General features: G+C 42.4%; 1 protein-coding gene and 1 long non-coding RNA gene across 2 annotated transcripts in view; one reads left to right on the top strand and one right to left on the bottom strand.

Annotated features, from left to right (window-relative positions):
• Window positions 1-21,076, top strand: part of LOC306808552 (sodium/hydrogen exchanger 2-like) — a 516,475-nt gene that overhangs the window by 208,505 nt on the left and 286,894 nt on the right. The window lies entirely within an intron of this gene.
• The window catches only part of LOC306808528, an 80,367-nt gene that overhangs the window by 16,361 nt on the left and 42,930 nt on the right, over window positions 1-21,076 (bottom strand). Inside the window, exons 3-4 of the long non-coding RNA XR_013776056.1 lie at window positions 13,989-14,099; window positions 12,349-12,430 (exon numbers count right to left, since the gene is read on the bottom strand). This is a non-coding gene — a long non-coding RNA (uncharacterized lncRNA). The remainder of the gene's footprint in view (window positions 1-12,348; window positions 12,431-13,988; window positions 14,100-21,076) is intronic.

Below are 21,076 nucleotides of genomic sequence, written 5' to 3'. Positions count from 1 at the left end.
CAATGGATACTCACATTCTTAAAGAGAAATCACAGCTGTTTGTCTTTCCTCTCATATTTATACAGATTGCAAAGCTGTTGACAGAGCACGATTTGAGCTGGGCCTTTCCAACTGCTTACTGTTATTTTTATTGCCATTGTCAGCTATCTTTTCCATATCAGGATTAAGCTTAGATGAAGACGTTCTGATGTCCCAGACCCACACAGGAACACCCAGGTGGTCAGGCAGGGAGTGACAGATCCCACATCCCTGCTTCTCATCCCCTTAAAACTCCCAAATCCTTTTAAGTTAAACCAAATTTCCATCTTCCTTTCCCACACAAGATGCTCGGCAGCCTCTTTATGTCTTCATTTGTTTGGGGCACTTTTCCTCCCTTGAAACTTGCATTGTTTGTGCTGAAATTTGCTTTGCCTCTGGCAGCAGGGGGTGAGCATCTCATCTCATCTCATCTCAGCAGAAGAGAGAGAAAGGCAGGAGTGAGGGAGATGGGTGGTGCCCCTGTGTGATTTCCCACTTCCCTGGGAGAGGGGACAGGGCATCTGGGGGCCACGGGGCTGGAAATCATCCCACCCCTCCCAAGTGTTTGCTGGGGGATGTCCCGCTGGGCACAGCACTGTGCACTATAAATAGTAATGTCTTCCATGCTCCTCTCAACGCTGAGATCTGCAGGAGGGGAAATAGTCTCAAATCTGTGTCATTTTCAAGGCAAGCAGAGCCAGCCTCATTCCCTCCTCGGCAGGGAAGCTGGAGATGGGGGGAACTCACCCCCAGCCCTGTGGAGATGGGGAAAGCAGAGCCCAGCTGGTGATGTGCAGTGAAGAGCTCCCATTCCCAACCCTTCCATCCCACTTTATCCCACAGGTATTTTCCTTCCCCTCCATGAGCAAACCCAGCCCCTCTGCAGGAAGGTGATGGTCACTGTGGAAGGTTTAGGGGTGACATGAGGAGGTGGCATTAACTGCTCCCCAAAACATCCCTGCTGGGAGGGACTGCCAGGTGCTGCTCCCCCTCTGAACCCCACGGATTTCCAGCTGGAAATGATGCTGAGGAGAGCAAAGAGCACTGCAGTGCTCTCTCCACAGAAGATATTATCAAAATACCTCTCCCACTAAAGATATCAGGTTTGCTATTATTAATTTAATCCCCCAGAGAGTGATCTGCACCCCACCTGCAAAGTCCAATAATTCTGTTGGTTTATGATGATTTCTCCTGCTTCTGCTTCCCAGCCCTGCTCCCAGCCAGTTCCCTGGCAGAGCATCCCCAGCCCCACTTTGGTGCCAAGCCTGTTATAAAACCAACCACGGTGCAAATGTTTTCAAGGAGAAGAACAAAAGTGTGAGAAAGGAAAAGGCTTCACACATCTTTAGCATGGAGAATGTATTTAGTGCTCCCAGAACCTATTAGATGGGGCGATCCAGGCAATTTATTGTTTTGTCAATACCTTTTATTTTGATTTAATAACTTACAAACCCCACGGTCTATCTGTAGAGCAGCCTCAACTTTCTTTACACAACCCCACTTAACTTCCAAACACTTTAACTTTCAGGTCAAATCTCTGTCATATTGATAAATGGGTCTATTTAAATTTTTATCACCGAAGAATTCTCCCTGGTGTGTTTTTCACTATCAGATTTCACGCCCAAAATAACAGGATACTTATTATTTTTTGTTATCCACCACACACAGGAGAAGAGTCACTGCACAAAGCCCAGATGTGGTGGGGAAACAGCTGTAATTTGTCTGCAATAATCTCATTCCTACAGACATTTCATATGGAGGGTGGCTCAATATTTGCAAGAATACTGTGTAAAAAAGAAAAAGAGGGGAAAGCCCAATATGGGATATTTACACTAAATTCAGTCTTCCTTGTGCTAACAAATAAATAGCTCAGAGTATTTTACCCTCACAAGGAATTTCTGTGCACGATGTGGAGGTCCTGGGCAAAGTTTAATCTGATTTGGCCATTGCTTCATTAAGCAAACGAAGAAAAACTGCTACAAAGTCAACAAGTTTTTAAATATTATTAGAAATAATCAGCTGGTTTTCCTGACAATAATCAGGACCAAAACTACAATCCTTATAGCCCTGAGTAGGCTATGGATGTGTTGAACCTCTCCTTTAAATGGTATCAAAATCTGAATTCTGTGGCTACTGTAAAGATAATAAAAACAGATACTGCAGGAATAGAGAAGTGTTTAATGACAAGTCACAAAGAGTTCTACTGAAAGGAAAGCAAGAGCAGGAAAGGTTAAATAAACAGAAACCACAGTGCCTCCCATCTTTCTTACATTACCTTTCAATAACTCTAAGGGAAAATTTCCACTAGCCATAATTTGATTTCCCAGATCTGTGCATTAAATATTTACTCCTAACTATAAACTTATAGGAGACACAAACAAAAACTAATTTGCATTATTAATGATGCAAGAAATGTGATGCTTAGTCCCTTAAGATTCATAATGAAGTAGGAAATGTTAGAGATTTACTTTCTTTTTCATTTTAAAAGGCAAGTTAAAACGATAAAACTTATTTAATTAACAGAGAGTCTATTTATGAATTAGTTGTTTCTGCCAGCAAGAATGTTTTTTAAAAAAAAAAAAAACTGTCTGAAATGAGGCTGAGACTACAAAGAGTCCATTTTCAGCTTGGGAGTCTCAAGGGAAAAATCAAAGGGTTTCTTTCTTTCAACAGTTTGGGTGAGATGATATTTTGAGATGTTGACAGCTGCCAAACTGCAGAACCAGTGAAGAACTACCAAATTGAAGTCGTTTTTATCTTTTTGAATTTTCCTCAATATTCAGCTCGACTTCCTTTAACAGCTCACAACTGAAATTTCTGCTTGGTTAAAGGATTTTTTTCTTCCTTCAGTGCTCATGTCGACTGCTCTGGGATAAACATGAACTCTCTCTTTTCTAAAATCAACCATAAATAATAGAGAACCATTATTATTACTTCTAGTAGCATTTCTCTTTTAGTAATGCATTAATTGGCATCCTTTTCTCCTTTATGTGCCCAGTGTGGAACCAAATTTCAGTGGTTCATCATCTTTATCATCTCTATCCTGCTGAATTTTCTCACTCTGTTTACTTACAAGCAAAACAGAACTAACAGTCCTTAATAAACAGGGTAGAATTAAAAGTCAACATTTAAAACTTGTTTTCTCCTTTTCTGACAGAAGCTGTTTGCAATATTTAAGTCAGCCTTTAGTTAATACAATAATAGTCATAATTACAAGAACAATAGTTAATAATAATAACAATAACAATAAACAATGCTTTCCCTGTGGCTCAGAGTGGTTTTGATTTTTCATTTTCTTGCTAATTCCTGTTTCCACTGCTAAAGTCACCCTTCCTTTTTTAACCCTTTCATTTGTGCCATCCCATGACCTTGTGGTGGTTTCTCCTCTGCCTCAGACATCTGCCCCATGTTTCCTCTTGAAACCTCTTCCCCAGATAATCAATCTGTGCTTGTTTGTCTCCTGCACATATTCATTGATCAAACCAATGTGGAGCAAACTCTTTCCTATCATTGCTCAAGGTTTCAGCCTCTGCTTCAGCTTCCTCACCTGCTTCTGCCTTTCTCCCTCTCCTTGTCACATCTGTGTCCTGAAGAAAAGCACTTTCATCTTCCTCCAAGCCATTTCTGTCTGAATCTGTCCTTTAAGGTCTGTGTGTCCCAGGTGTCCCTCTGTCCCCTGTCACCTCCTGGCCACTGTTCCTGACAGGACCCAGGTGGTCCCACCTCATTTGGGTTTGCTCCCACCAAAACCAGCTCAGGCAGCCCCAGCCTGAGCAAGGAGCAAGTCCAGAGTCGTTCCAGGAGAGCCCCTGGCACTGCTCTAGCACACCCAATTTCTGATGAATGCTGTCCTTACTGCATCAAGCATGAGTGAGCATCGTTTGTGCCTGATCCCCACTCAGATACAGAGAAATTTCTGGAATCCTGCAGCCAACCAAGCCCTGCTCTGCCTCCACCAGAGATCTGACACAAATGTTATTTGGAGATATCAAGAGTGACTTCTGCTGGCACCAACACCTCAGAATTTGAATTAACTGCACTTTGGGTCACTTTCTTGTAAGAAAAAAAAACCCACCCTGATATTTAATTTAAAAATGTTTCAAGAATAGAGGTTCAAGTATTGATCACTGCAGGCATCATAAAAAGAGGTTTTTATGAATTCTCTTAAGAGCTTTATGTCCAGCAAAGGTAGTGGTGTGAGAGAGAATAATATCCCCAGCTGTGCCACAGACCTGTTTCCATCAGTGACCTAAGGACTAATTTACAGTTACACAAGGAATTAGAATGGGTTTCTATATTTTTGTTTCACATTTTTTAGTGCAAAAAGCAGCACATCTTTTAGTGCAAAAAGCAGCACATAACTTTTTTGGGAGAGCTCCTGTCAACACTAAAGAACAACATTCTCCCCTTTCCAAGAGACCTTTGCACATTGTGCTCCTAAACTGGTGAGACACCACACACAAAGTCTTCCTCAACTCTGAAAAGAAGAAATGTAAAAATACAAAGATTATTGGTACAGGATTATTAATTAAGATTAATAGACCACATGAAGACTCTCCAAATGATGCCTCTCACTCAATAAACACAGATCCAACTGGGCAGCCCACACAAGGCAGGTGGGTGTCCAGGGGTGAGCCCAGCCTTGTGCTCTGCACTCATTAATTAATTGTGTTAATATTCTCAGGGATGACCCTTATTCAGCACAGACCTGAAGCAGAGCAGTGCCTGTGTCTCCCCAGGGCCAGAGAAGCTCCCCATGGCCACTGGATCCCAACATTCCACAACCACAGGAATCCAAGTTTTGTTCACCAACCCTTCATCCCCTGCCCTGCTCTGGACATTTCCATTTGAAATCAGCATCTGTCACTCCCCCAAACCAGGTATTTTTCTTTTCTGTCTGAACCTGAATGAAAAAAATCCTGAATCCCCAGGTGCCTGACATCAAAGTGGCATAGAAGGAGCTACTGGGATGGTGTTGTGGCATTAATGCTGCACTAGAAAGGGAGAGCAGATGGGCAGCGAGGAAGCAAATCCTGTTGAAATATGATTAAGTGACACTGAAGATAAGGAAAGCCATGAAAACTAAAGGGCAGGTAAGGAGATTTTAAGTGCAATATAAAAGGGGATTTGTGGCACATGTAATTCTACCTTTAAATGTTTATTAAACATAGATTTATTTTTTTTTGCCTCTCATTTATAGGTACAGATCATTTTGTTTCTCTCTGTGCTGTCTACAGGGATTAGCCAAAGCTGAAGGTTCTGATGCTTTTTGTATCTACTGGATGTTTGTTTTATTCTCTCTCACAAAATACATTTCCAATTACAGATGAAAACAGGAGGCAGAAAGGGAAGAATGTGCCATAAAATATCTCCAGCATTCCCAGAAGAAAAGCCCATGATTTTTTGGAAGATGATGGTTTCACTTCAATCATACTCCAAATCAAGATTTATCCATCTCCGTCTTTGACCAAAGCAAAATCTGATCGTCCTGTTTCTTACCTGTTGCTTGCCAAATTATAAAGTCTTCTGTAAGTATTATGGGATGGAGAACACTATTTTTTTTAATCTACTTTTAAATTATTTGTGCTGATGCAATCAGTCACACCTTTCAATAAATTACTAATTGTGGGCGAATCCTCGTTCTCAGCACCAGCAGAAATAGGTTTTGTTCTCACCTCCCTGTACATGCCCACGGCCACCAAACCCAGCCTTCCCTCTGCCAGGTTTCCTGAGAGCTCATTCCCAGCTTCAGGTGACCCAGAGCCTCCAGCCCTGCTGATCCTGCTGGGACAACCTGCTCCAGAGGTTGCCTTTCAGCACATGGTGCTGCTTCATCTCAGCATTTCTGTTTTCTTCTACCTGCCAGAGGTGAAGATTTAATTCAACAGGATCCCTGGTGGAGGGGGAAAACAGGGAAGGAGCAAGCATGGGATGGATGGATGGATGGATGGATGGATGGATGGATGGATGGATGGATGGATGGATGGATGGATGATGGATGGATGGATGGATGATGGATGGATGATGGATGATGGATGATGGATGGGTGGATGGGTGGATGGATGGGTGGATGGATGGATGGGTGGATGGATGGTGGAAACAAAACCTCATGCCTTTTTTTTTGGCCAATCCTATGTATTTTCCTCCACTTCCCCACAATCATAAATCCAAAGGGCTCTTTCAATCCCCTCTCTGAGCTGTGCTCTTGCTCTGCTCCAGACAAACTCAGGATGAAGGGGACAGAGAAAGGCAGGTGAGTGCAGACCCAGCACTTGGGAAGAGGAGACCTCCTCACCAACCCCGCCAAACCAACTGCACTGAGATAAATATGCACCATTCCCTGCATATAAAATCTGCATTTCTTTTTTATTTGCACTGGAAATCCTGGCTCAGGCCTGTGGCTGGGCTTGGGGTGGGATGTGCTCATCTCGTATTGCTTGCGGCCAGTTAGAAAAATCACATAATCCACCGCAGGTTTAAAACATAATTTAAACCTGCCAAGTCTCATAACTTCCAAGAAAGCAAATTTACCATTAAAAAAAAAATGGTTTCCACTTACTTGATTTTATATTCAGATCTCTGGCACACGGGCCTGCCACCAAAGAAGCCTTTTATGCAAGCACATAATCAACGGAAGCCTTCATTTTCACTGCGGTTGGATTTAATGTGATAATGAATATTCCAGCGTCAGCTCTGGGTAAATGGATGGGGTTTCACCTCAGATTCCCTCCTTTCAGTATCTCACGCAGGCACGGCTTGCTGAGTGGTGAATAATTCAGCAGCACCAGCAGAAGGACACCTGAGCTGCGTTCCCAAGGCGGGCGGATCCCCCTCGCTCGTGTCCTGCCCCGTGTTCCTGCTCTTGTAAACAGCAGTGGAAAAGCTTTATTACCTATTTATGTCTGGCCCTTGCAAAGGAGAACTCTTGGAAAAAATGCATGGCTTCAGCCAGCTGCCTGTGGAAAAATCTCCCTTGGGTGGCCCATGGGAAGGTCCAGCACACAATTCTGGGCAGGGGAGTTTGGTGCTGAATCCCAGACCAGTGCCAGAGCCATGAGGAATGCACATTCCCTAATTAGCAGCATTTATTTTTATTGTCATTTGCAGAGCTGCAGCTGATATTTCACATTCATTTGAGAGCCTCTCTGCAGTTTGCAAACATTTGCCCACCCCATACGAGGCGAATTCTTTCATGCTCATTTCCCAGACACGGAATGTGGCGAAATTAATGTGACAGTGAAACCCTTCCCTTCCAGATTCCCCTGTTTGTCCCCAGATTTAACCCTTGTCACCCAACCAGACCTGTCTGGGGAGCAGCTTTCCAACATAACTGTTAGGGATCTGCTCTTTCTTTGGGCTTCTCACCTATTTCCCAATCATTGGCTGATGTTTTTCCTCTCCTTTTTGCCAGTTTCAAGTTTCCATTCCGACACCAAATGCTTCCCCTCTTTTCCTACTGCTGTTAACACGAGGCAGATCAAACAAACACAAAAGTGTTTTCTCAAAAAATAATCATTAAGCGAATCGTGGAGTTTGGTTCCAGTGACAGCTGAATATTTGTTTCATTAATAAGTCATTTGCAATTAATTCCTGGAGTCATTTCTAAAAGAACATTGTGATGTTTCCATGGTTTTAAAGTGGCAAAACACCAGTCATTCTTTGACAAAATTTTAGTGCAAAGTGCTCAAAGGCAAGCACTGGAAAAATCCAGCCTCTGATGAGGAGTGTCCCTGTGATGTGGGAATGTGGCTCCCATTAGTGGTGAGGCACCTCTCATGCCATCAAATACCTGCATTTAAGGACTCAGGGTTTGAATTCCAGGTGCATGGGTGCTCATGCTGCTCCATTCAAATGATCAGTAATGAAATTACTATTCATTCCTGTTACACAGTAACTATAGAATAGCTATTATATAGTTATAACTGCAATTATTATCATAGTTAAGGGTATTTTTCCATTTAAGTCTCATAAACAATTGATGGAAGCACAACAAAGTCTCCAATACAAATGGTTCAATGTCTCTCTTTTCAATCAACGGCTGGATGAACAAACAGATTTTTATCCTTCTGAAACTGAAGATGCTCCAGCTCACAAAAGCTCTTGAGGCTCCAAAATCACACCAAGATGAAATCTCTCCTTGGAGATCCAAGGGGCTCCATCCTCAACCTACCAAAATCACCTTCTGGGGTGGAATAGGCACCATTTGCATCATTGTTTCATTAAGAATTAAATAACAATTTACCATCCTTCACAGTGCTCTTGCTAACCTTAAGAACTGGCAGAATTTGGGAATAAATAGCACAAGGAAGTATCTCTAATCCTGGGCATCAGCTCGACTTTCACTCTAAATCCCGAGTCCTGACACATGGCCAGCAAAGATGAAGGACATTTCTAAGCCATAGAAACAATTACAATTGTTGTCATCTCACCTTGTCAATAACCTTCCCCCAAAATTACAGGTTAGAGAGGTGTCTGTAATCATTAACAGCCTGGAGGAGAAGCACATTACCAAAGCAACAAACCTCTAATCAACAGAGTGGGAGCAGTGCAGAAGAGAAAAATAACTCCTTAACGAGCCAGTTGCAATAATTTTTTTTTTTTTTTAAATAAAGATCTTACTTGGTACATATAGTTACCACCTCACAGTGGCAGAATTGGCACGATGGAAAAAATGAACATCCTAAATTTCTGCCTACTTTGGAATGTAATTTGCTGGAATTACAGTTTTAGAGAGAAGTGCTTGCAGGTTTTCATATTCAGCAGCAAGAGGGCTAAATCTGTCCATGAACTGACACAGCTCTGAAGTGACACAGAGAGCTGGCAAAAAAAAAAAAAAAAAAAAAAAAAAATTCAAATATTTGGTTCGCAATCAAAAATTAAGAAAAAATATTTTTAAAATTAAAAATGCCCATTCTCAACCAGCCTAATGGAGATGAACAGATGAACCTGGGATCTGGAAAGCAAAGTTCTAGACCCACTCACAAAGATCTTCAAGTGGAAAAGTTCTTAATTTGTCATGAAAATCATGTTAAAATGAATCTTTTAAGTGTTATTGCAATGCCATAATTTATGGGCTAAAAAATTAATAAAGTCAGATAAGAGAATCTATAAAATACCCAGTAAGAAAAAATGGAAGCAATCAATTCTGAACAGTCCATCAATACTCCAGGAGTTGCTACACAACTATTTCTATGGTAAGATGTGACTTTGCCTTGAATGCAATTTGCAAACTATTAACTTGATCCAGTTTTCACTGAAGGAAATGAAAAGATTACCATTGACTCCAGTGAAAGCTGGATTAGACTCTGTTCACATTCACAGTGGGGAGGAAAAAAAAAAATCCTTAATGATTATTTATGCCAGAAATTCCAGTGTAAAAAGCAAAACTGGTGCAAATGTGTTGAAGAATTTGAAGAGAAAAATGAGCACAGTTGATATAAAATATAATTCCACTAAAAAGTAGAAGATTACTAATTACTCTGAATGCACTTATAGAGCAGCTATAGATGTAATTAAATGGCACAAATATACTTTGAAATCCAATTACAGCAATGGAGCAATGATTGCACAGTTGCATGAAGAGTTAAAATAAAATATGATAGCAGATAAATGGGTATATTAGAGAGGCATTATTAGATTTCCTTGCATTTATCCACCACTGAGAGCCACCAACCCTTCCAGCCAGGGACAAATAGGAGAAAACAGATAGAGGAGAGAGATTGACTTCTCCTGCTAAATATAAACAGCAACAACTGAGAGATTTCTACTAAAAAAGATAAAGGCAGAGATACCAGCTACCAATACACAACATACAACAAATCAAAATCCTGAGCCTTATTCACAGCCCTGCAGTTCCACCAGAATTATCAACTTTTGTAAACACCAAACCATAAAAGGAGCAAAACTTGAAAAGGATTTACTGCAGGAAGAGAAAAAATCTCCAAGAAAACACAATATACCAATAAAGAGCCAATTATTGCACCATCAATATTCAGCAGTGGACTATCAGGGCAAAGCTATGCAGATTCCATTAGGAAAAAATACAGCCATGCCTGTCCTTTGGCAGGAGAACATTACTTAGAGATGGGAAAAGGGACCTGCACTTTATTTGTGGGTTTAAATAATAATTTGATACTTTACCCATTATGCTGAGGAATTAACATTTAGAGGAAACAAATGCACGTCCCTTTCTGATTTAAAACTAAGTCAGTTCTTGCTCTGCTTTCTCTTGTCCTTGGAATTCACATTGCCTTAAAATATATGGATATTTATGGTATGTAAAAGGTATTTATAGCATATTCAAGGTTTGCCAACTTTTGAAATCCAAGGGAAATATTCACCAATTGCCAGTAACTTGCTCGTCTCTCTTCCCACCTTACCTGGTTTCAAAATTCAAACATAAATCAGGCACAACCTGAAAGGGGTTTTTTGTGAGAATACCTCACTGGTGAATTGGTAAATGCTTCTTTGGGAGGTTCCCCATTAATAAACAGCTGCAATCAGCCCCATTTCCCAGTTTACCCCCATTTTGGGGTCACAGGCAGAAGGCTCGTAATGGGTTTTATTTTGTGAGGTCACACAGATTGTGTCTGTCCCTCCCCAGGCACAAGTTGGGCTATTAACTTAATCAAAGAGGGGGGGAAAGAATGAAAATAACCCCTAAAATAGTCTCTGATTCTGCTTTTGCTGCAGCACTACAAACAGAAACATCCACACACTCAGCTCTGCCTTGGCTAAGCAAATCTCATAAATGTCTGAATTTCCCATTATGGCCATGATTTCTAGAGGGAGATGAAATCTTTACCTCTCTCTAAATTGATGGGAGTCTCCCTCCTCCCTTCAGATGCCAGAATATGGAAGTAGAAGACTCTCCCTCTGAAGGCTGTATTTTATAATACTCTGATGAGATGCCTTTTGATTTAGGGTTGGCATGAAGGAAGAAAAAAACCCCGTGTAGTCTGCCAGCTCATCTAACCCAACTTTAATCACTTACTGTGTAGACAGCTATATCTGAGCCACTCATCTAAAATCCCTTTAAAGTCAATGGTGAGAAATAGATGTTTTTAGGATGCAATTAATTGATTGGAAGGAAGAGGGATCTATCACATATGGAAAAGAATTATGGCCCAAAGGGCTCTGCTTTTCCTCATTTGCTTTAGAGGAGTTCACACATCTGCATTTGAACAGTCACCCAGGACAGGTGAGAAGAATATCTCCAACCACTATTAACAAATCTCTCTTGGTGTTTTTAAATCAGTTTTCCTGTTCCCTTCCCTTCTGTTCCCACACCCAGTCTCTCCTGAGACATCAGTTCAATTTTTTTTTTTGCATTGCAAGCCCATTAACCCCTCAAAGAAATTGGTTCATTCATCTGATGCTAATGAAAACTTTTGGGTCACACACTGGGGCCAGAAGAACAGATCCATTGGGTTTAAGAAAGACACTCATGGATATTTTCATGTCAATTGTCACAGAAAGATTCAGAATAAGACATAAAAATTCCTATAGCTGTACCACTCCCCTAAGGGGCCTTCAGCTCCCAGGACTATGGGTGGCCACCACCAAAAAGTACCAAAAAATTATGGTGGATACAGAGTTTAAGGAGCTGGAGTGAGGATTTTCATGGAGACAAAGAGAAACATTCCCTCTCAAGAAGACATGGCACATCTGCCACCATGAACACACAGCAAACTTCTGGGGGAACAAACACAATAATAACAAATTTCCCTTCATCAAGCAAGACCCAACAGAGCCAACCTGAAACAAGTTTTGCCAGACTGGAATAGTGAGGAGCCCCCCAAACCCTTCCTTTTGCTGCTCTACCACCCAATTTTGCTCTGCAATTTTGCTCTGCTCTGACAAGCTGAGGAACCAGAGCCTATTTCCTCTCAGCCACCAAAGAGCATCATTGTGCTGCAGGTCTTTGAGGAATCTGCTGCTCACTCTGACATGAGGGAGTGAGTTTTGTTTCATGTTTCCCTCGTTCTGGGCATTCATCTTCAAAGTGCCTGGCAGCAGCCAGGGAGCCTCAGAAGCCCATCAGGGGCAATTCAAAGAGCTTTGCACAGAGCAGGAGGGGGCTCCTGTTCAAAGCTGCAGCTTTGCATCTGCCAGAGAGGAGCAGATTCAAACCCAAAGAGGTCACTTCACCTACCTGTAGTGGGATCTCATATTCAGAAGACCCTGACTAAAAATAAGGGGAATTTAGCCAGAGTGATAACTGAAACCCTGGAGGGGATGCTCTTTCTCTCTCCCTCACACACAGAGCAACATCTCCTTTAGAGAAAACCTCAAAACTCTGGAAGATATAATGGCCTCCAGAAAACTTACTTGTGGATTATCTCCAGCTGCAGCATCCTCCTGGTTTGAGCACAAAAGGTCCCAATGAGCTGGACCACCACAGACTTCTGTTCTGAAACAAGAAAACTGCAATAAACACTTCTTCAACACAGGATGGAGCAGCAAAAACACTGATTTCTTTCAATTACCCACTTTAATGAAGTAGAGAGAAAATCTTTTGCTTGGTTCAGAAATTACCATGATCAGAGCTGGAAGCCCCTGGATAACAAAAGAGTTCTGCTTGGATGGGCACTGTCTAAACACTGAGTAACTCTGAGCTGCTTGCCCCAGAATTTATCATTTTCACAGGAAATATAGAAAAGCACAGAAGAAAATATTGTTGCCTGAAATGTATACATGGAGAGCTGACTCAAGGGGAGGTGCATGCTCAGGTACAGATGTTTAATACCATTGATAAGGGTAAGAAAAATCAGAAAAGGATTAAGAGAAAGAGAAGCATAATGGTTTTATGGATTATCTACAGAGTCTTTGTTTTAGGCACTTGGTATTTTTAAAAACAATTTAAGTTAAATCACTGTAACACCTGATTTTTTGAGATGTAGTAGCTCTGCATCTTCAAGAAAATCTCCTATTTGCTACTGGAAGAGGGCAGTGCCATCTCTGGGATTTAACCCCACTGTCCAGGGTCTCTCTCCCTGCTCCTGCTGCCACCACACACCTGATGTGGCCACATCCCTCCTCTTCCAACATCCACAGCACAGCCACAAATCCCAGCCCTGCACAGTTTCTCCCACCTGTAACACTGGCTCAGTTCTTGCTGTTTCAAAGGACTTTTTAAATACTAGATTGAAATGCACATCATCCTGCCCTGCTTTCTCAGCCTCCTCTTACTCACATTGTATTTTTATTAAAAGCTGCAAAGCCTTTGGGATAATCTGTGCCTTTCACAGATACACGTGCATTACTCCCCATATCAAGTTTTTCTTTTTATTAGAAGTCCCTGGGTTTGTTTTCCTTTTAACCTCAATTTAAAGATCCCCTCCATTGCCATGCTTCACTTTGCTGCAGTGCTGATTGTTGTGTTTCAGGTTCACTGTGCTCCCTCCACGTTTGGGTTATAACAGCAGGCCAAGATGGATCATAAACTTTATATCTGATTCCTGTTCTTACATAATGTTTGTGGGGTTTTTTCACATTTTTCTACTTAGCAAATGCATTATTCCTTTAAAGCACCTGATCAAGGGTCTGTGAGATAAGGCTAAAATTTAATTTAATTGCCAAATTATTCTTGTGCTCCAAGAATTCAAGCATAGCCCGGTTTGGACAAGGCATCTCTCCAGAAGAGCTGAGAAATTTGAGGCCCTTCCACACTGTGAGGAGCACACTCTGTGCTCAAACCTGCTCTCAGAGGGTTTCCTACCCTGCTTTGGCACTGTGCTTCCTTTTGTCCATGCTTTATCCCCACTCCCACTGCTCTTGCACTGACCTCACCTGGAGCAAGGATGCTGCAAGACCTCTCTGCTGAAAGAGCAATTGATTTATGCCCTGAGTGTTTCCCAGGTTGTAAAACAGCAAAAAACTACAAATGAAGAGCTTCACACTATTTTTCTTCCTGCTGTGTGCAATTGAGCCAGAAAGTCTCCCTTGCTCCCAAAGAACCTGCAAATTACCTCAGCATACCTGAGCCACCAGCAGAACACCACTTTGGGAATATTTTCCCCCACTTTCTCCTCCTGCTGAGCTCCTCCACAGGTCTGGGATGCTGCCTGCTTCCCCAATTCCTGGTTGGAAACAAAAATCCTGCATGTGAATGGAACACTAAACCTCTGCCACCAAAATATGTGAATAATTTTTAAAGAACTTCACATCAGTTCAGATATTGCAGAGCTGACCCCATCTATCTGTGGAGTCTGAAAGGGAAATAGGTTTAACACAGCCAAGAAATAATCACAGGAAAGCATTTTGGATTCAGCCAAGGATGAAGTAAGGCAGGCTATTTTCTTCAAAGCAAGCTGAGGCCACTGCTCACTACATTCAAATACATCAATTACAGACAGCTTTAATGCAAAAGGATTAAAAAGTACAAAGGTAAAACAAACAGCATCACTGCAGTGCCCAGAAGGATGAAACATCTTCTTTCTGTGGTGGGTGTGATTGCAGAATTGCTAAAAAAAGAAAGGGAGGAGAAATGGAAAAAAGGTTTTGTGTACCTTGACCAGAATTGCTGTGACAGTGACAAGCCCAGGACACTGCAGCACATGAATTTTGGAATTCAGTCCCTGTGCCCCCAGTCTCACTGCCAGTGCTCAGATCTGAACTCCAGTTCTGTATTTCCTCTTCATTCCAGCCAGGGAAGAACATTAATTCATCAATGCAAAGCTTAAATAAGGTTATTTCTTCCTTAAGTCTCTTCAAATTGTGTCTGTACTGTCTCAGGTCATTGCAAACTCTTTCCTCCAGTCTACTCCCATCCACATTCTCATTTCCAAGATCTGTGCCATTCAGTTCCATCTTCCTTAAAAGTTTGGTATTGAGTTTTTCATATGCCTAATTTGGGCTTAATTCGAGCCTGGGGTAAATCATTACAACTCAGATGAAGTCAATAGCAGCACAGTGACTTACATCAGCTTTGTGTCAGTAAATACTGACAAGATTGATCTCAAACTTTTTCAGAACAAAAGATTTCTGAAGATGGATTAAACAACATAAATGCTGAGCTGTTTTGCCAGACTGCAAATGGCATAACACAAGCTTTGTGTGACATCTCTGAATTATCCCTTCGTGGTAATGTTGACATTACATGGTATTGACTCACGGGAAGAAGCTTAAATACCCTTTTAAGTTTTCAAGACTCTTTGACAAAGCAGTATTTCATTAACAAAATGTTAATGGAATCCAGGAAGCCTGAGCCTCCAGAAGAAGCTGCTGGCTGGCCAGGGGATGGGGCAGCACAGAGCAAAGCCATCCTGATTTTCAGACAACAGGAAAATATTTCATGCAGGGCTCTCAGGGGTTGAGGAAGGAGGACCCGAGGGCGTTTCCACAGCCCTTCATGAAGGACTACCACACCTTCTGCTGGAGAAGGTCAAAATAGCACAAATCAGGAAATGCATCACACAGAGTGAGCTGGCAGAGACAGCAGGGCTGGCATCAGCTTGGAGATAAAGCTTCTTGCTGGGAAAAGGAGAAAGGGCTGGAGAGCACTGCCATGGGCATCACCTGCTCTGGGGCCACCTTTGGGTATTTATTGCTGCCTCTAAGAGTGCTGCTCATCACAGAACCAGTTAGGTTGGAAAAGGCTCCTAAGACCACCAAGTCCATCTGTTAATGACACAATGGCTCTCACATAGGTACAGGGTTTATATTTGATGGATTTGCTGCTAGGAACAGGTCTTGGCTTTGAGGTTCTTAACCCAGGCCAGAGCCAGGGCCAGCACAGGGGTCCCCTGTCCACCCAGAACCAGGGGGGAAGCACCACAGCCCCAGTGAGAGGCACAGCAGAGACTGGGTCTCACCCCAGCCAGAACCTCTCAGCTGTGAAGAGCAGAGAGCAGTAGATGGTTTATGAACAACCATCACAGATCTTTTTATCCATAAACTTGGAGTTATCTATAATGCTGCTCAGGACAGAGCCATGCTCCCAGCACCTTCCCAGCACTCATCTCTTTGGAGAAACCCTTTGTAAGTAAAAAGGAAGGTGAGAGACCTTCTCAAGAGCAAAGTTTTCTCCCACACTGAGTACTCAGATTTTCAAACTTAAGCTTTTCCACCATTTTTTAGGTCTGTAGTTGCTTTATCTAATAAGGCAAGTCATTATTAACCAAAAAGTTTGGAAGGAATGTGCAGAGAAACACTAAACATCTGTCCACTGGACAGCATTTTGTTGACCAACATCAGATTTCCTCCCATTTGTTCATTTTATCAGCTCACATAAAGCAACAAGTGCAAGAGAATAATGCAATAAAAATAATTAAAGGTTCAGTGCATAAATGCAACACTTGACTGAGGCACTCAAGGGCCACCTTGCTGCCTGAAACCACTTCTTTTTAATTGTTTGCATTTCAAGTTGATAAAATTCACAGTAGTAAAGAGAACTTTACCTGACTTCCAGTAGAAGCCATGATGAGAAGCTGATGGGAAGGGGGGAGCTCTGCAAGATGTTTGTGTGCATTAGTGTAACACATTAAAAATTAAGAAATAAGGGAAGAATCACATAGAATTAACAGACTCCCTCAATCGTGGCAGGGCTGTGGAACACAGCTGCCCTTGGGTCCTGGTGCCTGGATTAAGGGGGAAAAACCCAAATGTTAATGAGGGGGAGCCTCATGGGACTGCAGTCCACTCCAGCAGGGCCAGGGATTAAAAAGATAAAGATCCTCTGACACATCTGAATGATGGACAAAGAGCTCATTCCCTGGTTGAAAACAGGAATTTTGGGGCAATAGCAGAAGCTCTTGTCCCCAACTCCCACATAACCAAGTGTGTGAAGTGATGCTGATGGTCCCCCCTGTCCCCAGGTCACTGCTCCCCTCCACAGCACTTCACCCTCGTGGGTTTTTTATTTGAATTCCAGCCAAATGACCTGTGCCTGGAGAGGTGAACAAGCACATCAGCAGCCTGATACCCCAAGAAGAGGAAAAAGGCTCCTGCAGCAAGGGAGGGAAGATTTTGTGCCAGGAGATGTTTCATTTTCCAAGTGCCTTGCTGCTCTCCAAAGGAGAGGAGGAAAGCTGCACTGCTGGAGGCTGCTTGGCTGCACTGCACCAAGCCAAGGAGTCTGCAAATCCTCTGCTCAGGGGATTGGCTCCAGCACAGGCAATCCCCCCCCTCAATTCACCACCTAAACACAAGAGAGAAGTGCCCAGAGCACACCCCTGGCAGGCAAACCAGCTCCCAGTCTGCCCTCCAAAATCCTCCAGCTAAGAGACTTTCCTCAAATACTTGATGTGAATTGGAAATCAAAGACTGAGGCTCTTTCAAGGATAACCAAATAAAGTCCTGGGTGGCTGCTTTGGTGATAATGGTCACACCAGAGCTCAACCTCTGCACAGGATGAGCCCAGGCCATGAGCAGAGGAGCCAGGTGAGCTTCAGGGCTCCACATTCCTACCAGTGTGGAAATTCAATAACTCAGTAAAAGAGAAAAGGAGAACACGCAGAGCATTCCTCAAAGTTTTCTTGGATAATACTGCAGGTTTCAGTATAAAACAATTTAAAGGACTTTCAGAAAAACCAAAATTCAAGGGAATTCGAGGGAGAAAGACATTTTGATCTTGACTGCAAAGTGTGGCACTTGCTCAAGGACACTGAACTTTGTGATCTCTGCGGGGTCACGAATTTTCCACATGAATTAACAGACGTCCTTTGAGCTGCAGGGACCGAGCAGGATTTTTATCCCAGCTGAAGATCTGCCCCACAACGTTCACATCCCATTGCCAGGAAAGCATCTCCCACCCTCCAGATAGCCTTGGTCAGAGCCCTCTGTGAATAAGCACTTTATAATGTGAGACACTTGCTGTGCAGTGGGTCACTGGCAGCGGGGTTGAGAAAGGGACATTCACATCTGAAGGCACAAATCTCCACAGTCAACGCTGAAAAAATCAGCTCTGTCTCAAAGGCTCTTACAGAGCCAAGAGAATCAACAAGAACACATTGCTGCAGTATGTTAGCAAAGGTTTGGGAGAGCTGGAGACCCTCAGGTTTTGGAAACCAATCTGTGCATGGCACAAAAGTGTCTCTCCTCTAACCTGAGACAAACACAGGTTGTGCTTGTCATACTCTCAGAAAAAGTTCTGTCAAAATCTCTCATTCTCATTTGAACAGGACAACACCACTGCAGAGGCACAAAGACAAGAGGAAGGCAGCAGTTCTGCAGAAGGGACATTTCACTTCTAAAACTCCACTGTGTGCCCCTTGTGATTACACACATTTCTCTCCATTCTCTACACTTGCACCCATTATTTTCCTTCAGCTGTCACGTTTAACCACAACTGCTGTGACCATAAATTAAAAAAAAAAAAAAAAAACAAAAACACTTAGAAGACCCCCTCAAACAGCAAACTCAACAACATGTACAATTGCATTAATATAAAACTCACTAGACACAAAGGAGGAATTTTCTTTCCCAGTCCTAGGAAGGAGTTTAGCTGAGCAGAGCTTAATTTAACTCAGCTGAGCTGTTGCCCACCCTCCCTCCTGCTACTCAGGTGCCCCAAGGAAAACATTCATTCCTCCAGAAGGAAAACACCTGTATATATATATATATATATATATATATATATATATATATATATAGTACCAGACACTGAGGTGAGAGGGCATTTACCATCTCTGTGGGACAATTCTAGGATTCAGCCCTTTTATTTTTAATCTCTGGATGGATCTTTAAATCAAAGATTAAAGAAGCAAGAAAAGGTTTACAAAACCTGATAATCCCAGCCCAGACACCTTCCAATCATAAATACTTGTCCTCCTTAGCATAATATGCAACCTTCAATATACTGTTGTTTCAGGCACGTTTAGGTACCCTATAGAAATGAGTTTATGCTGCTATTATTCCTAAAGAACTTCAGATGGGTTTGGATCCATCATCATTCATCATGTCAGCCCCTCTACGGGTAGTTACACACACTTTGTCTGCTCTGGTTTATCTAATAGCCAGCCTTGGGTTTTATTAATTTCCACTGGTTTGCAGAAACTACAGAGCTCCTACACTCTTTTATAAATTATCTCTGAACTTGTAATCATTTTCTGTGAAAACCCAGCAGTGCTTTAAAGGAACTTCAGCTCTTCCAGAGCTGCTGCTCCCTTAAGAAGGGCATCCCAAATGTGGTTTGGATTTCTCTGCTGTCTGTTTGCTGAGATTTAAAATTAAGGAAAAGCAGTCTTTGGGTGCTGCTGAAAAAATGGATTCCCAAGGACAAAAAAATTAATTTGTGTGGTGGGTTTTCCTCATCTTGAATGTTCACCAGCCTCAGTTGAGCTCAAACATTTTATTAATCAATTTTGCATCTGTGGGATTAGGGAGCATCCCTATGGAAGCAGAGAAAATCTGGATTTCCCCTGGCATGATTACCTTGTCCAGAGAACTGTGGCTGCCCCTGGATCCCTGGGAGTGTCCAAGGCCAGGTTGGAGTAACCTGGGACAGTGGAAGGTGTCCCTGCCATGGTAGGGGGTGGAACAAGATGAATTTTGAGGTCCCTTTCAACCCAAACCATTCTATTATGATTCTATGACTGAGGAAATAAATTACCTTGTATACTATTGACATATATATGAAGATATACAAAATACCTGTGTATCTATCAGGCATAAATCAGGTATAAGAACAGGGATGTGTTACATCACTACAATTTTAGTTTCTGTACTTTCAGTTGAAATCCCCTCAATTCACTGTCAAACCCATAATTGTTAATTTAACAGTTCTGCTGCAGAGAAAGAAAAGGAAAATAGAACAAATATTTAATGTGTATATGTATATATATATATATATATCTTCAGAATATTGTATATCTTTCCCCTAGAATGTTTTATAGAGGATTTCTCTGCTCCTCAGTGAGTTTTTGCTGTGTTAGAGGCAGTGTAGATCAGGTGCAGGGAGGGAAGGGTGTCACAGCATCCAGAGTCCTGGCCATGGGCACAGTCCCATGTGGCTTCCACAGCATCAGTCCCACGAGCCAGAGCTCCAAAGAATCAGCTCCTGCTCAGGATGGGGACCCCCCTGGGGTGCCTGGGGTCTGATGTCCCACCCTGGAGTCTCTGCTGGAGCCCTGGGGGCTCCATGGGCACAGAGAGTCCCAGAGGTGCTTCCCATCCCCAAACACCTCTCTTCTCCCTCTGGAGCACTCCAGCCACCTGTTCTGCACAGGAAAATATCCAACCCATTTAATGAGGCTTCTGCTGAAATCATCCCTTTGAAGTCCCTCAGACCATGACAGCAATTAACTCCAGACCCATCCTCACTTCTGTTGTTTTACCTCAGATCATTCAAGATCAACAACATCACCGAGGGTGCAAATTATTTCCCTGCAGAAGCAGTGAGGGAATGTCTCACATCCAGCAGCTCCAAAGTGACCTGCCTGCAATCACAGCCCCAATGTGGGGCTCCTTCAGTGCCCCTGGGCTGTTCCAGGATTTTTAATAATCTCCCTTTTGCAGACTGAAGCCTGTAAGGAAATCCATTCTGATTAAGACTGGCAGCATTTAGGGATGAATCTGCTGCAGGTATAGAGAGGGTAGGTAAGGATGGCATCACAGGACAACAAAATACACAAATGGGATCATGAGCTGTGGCACTTCTTAATAAAACTGTCCCCAAGCACATCCCATTTCAGCATCACGTGTGCATATGGATATTCAGAAGCTTTTCCTCAAATGTGCACAACGTGGATTATTCCACATTGCAAATTGCTTATAACAATGCACATTAAAAGCAAGTATGACATCAAGTGGACTATAAATAATATAATTTTGAAAAGGAAAAAGGATCTAACTGAAATACGAGTTGCTCTACATTAGAAATGTGAGAAATAATAAATGAGGAAGATCATGAGCAATAGATACACAACCAGAGGTCATTAGTCTAAAATTACCCTTGGAAGAAATGGCTTCAGGGTTTTCTGTTTGCTTTATTTCTGTTTCTGGCTTTTTATTTGCTTTGGGTTTTGTTTTTAAAGCGAGCAAGAATAAGGATAAAAGGAAACTAATTCCCCACTAAAGGGCCTCCTATGGCCAGGGTGGGAAGACCTGCTGGCTCCAG

This window comes from Erithacus rubecula (genome assembly GCF_903797595.1).
Source record: "Erithacus rubecula genome assembly, chromosome: 15".
NCBI lineage: Eukaryota > Metazoa > Chordata > Aves > Passeriformes > Muscicapidae > Erithacus > Erithacus rubecula.
The sequence above is the reverse complement of the archived record's forward strand: the minus strand, read 5'-3'. Positions and strand labels throughout refer to the sequence as shown.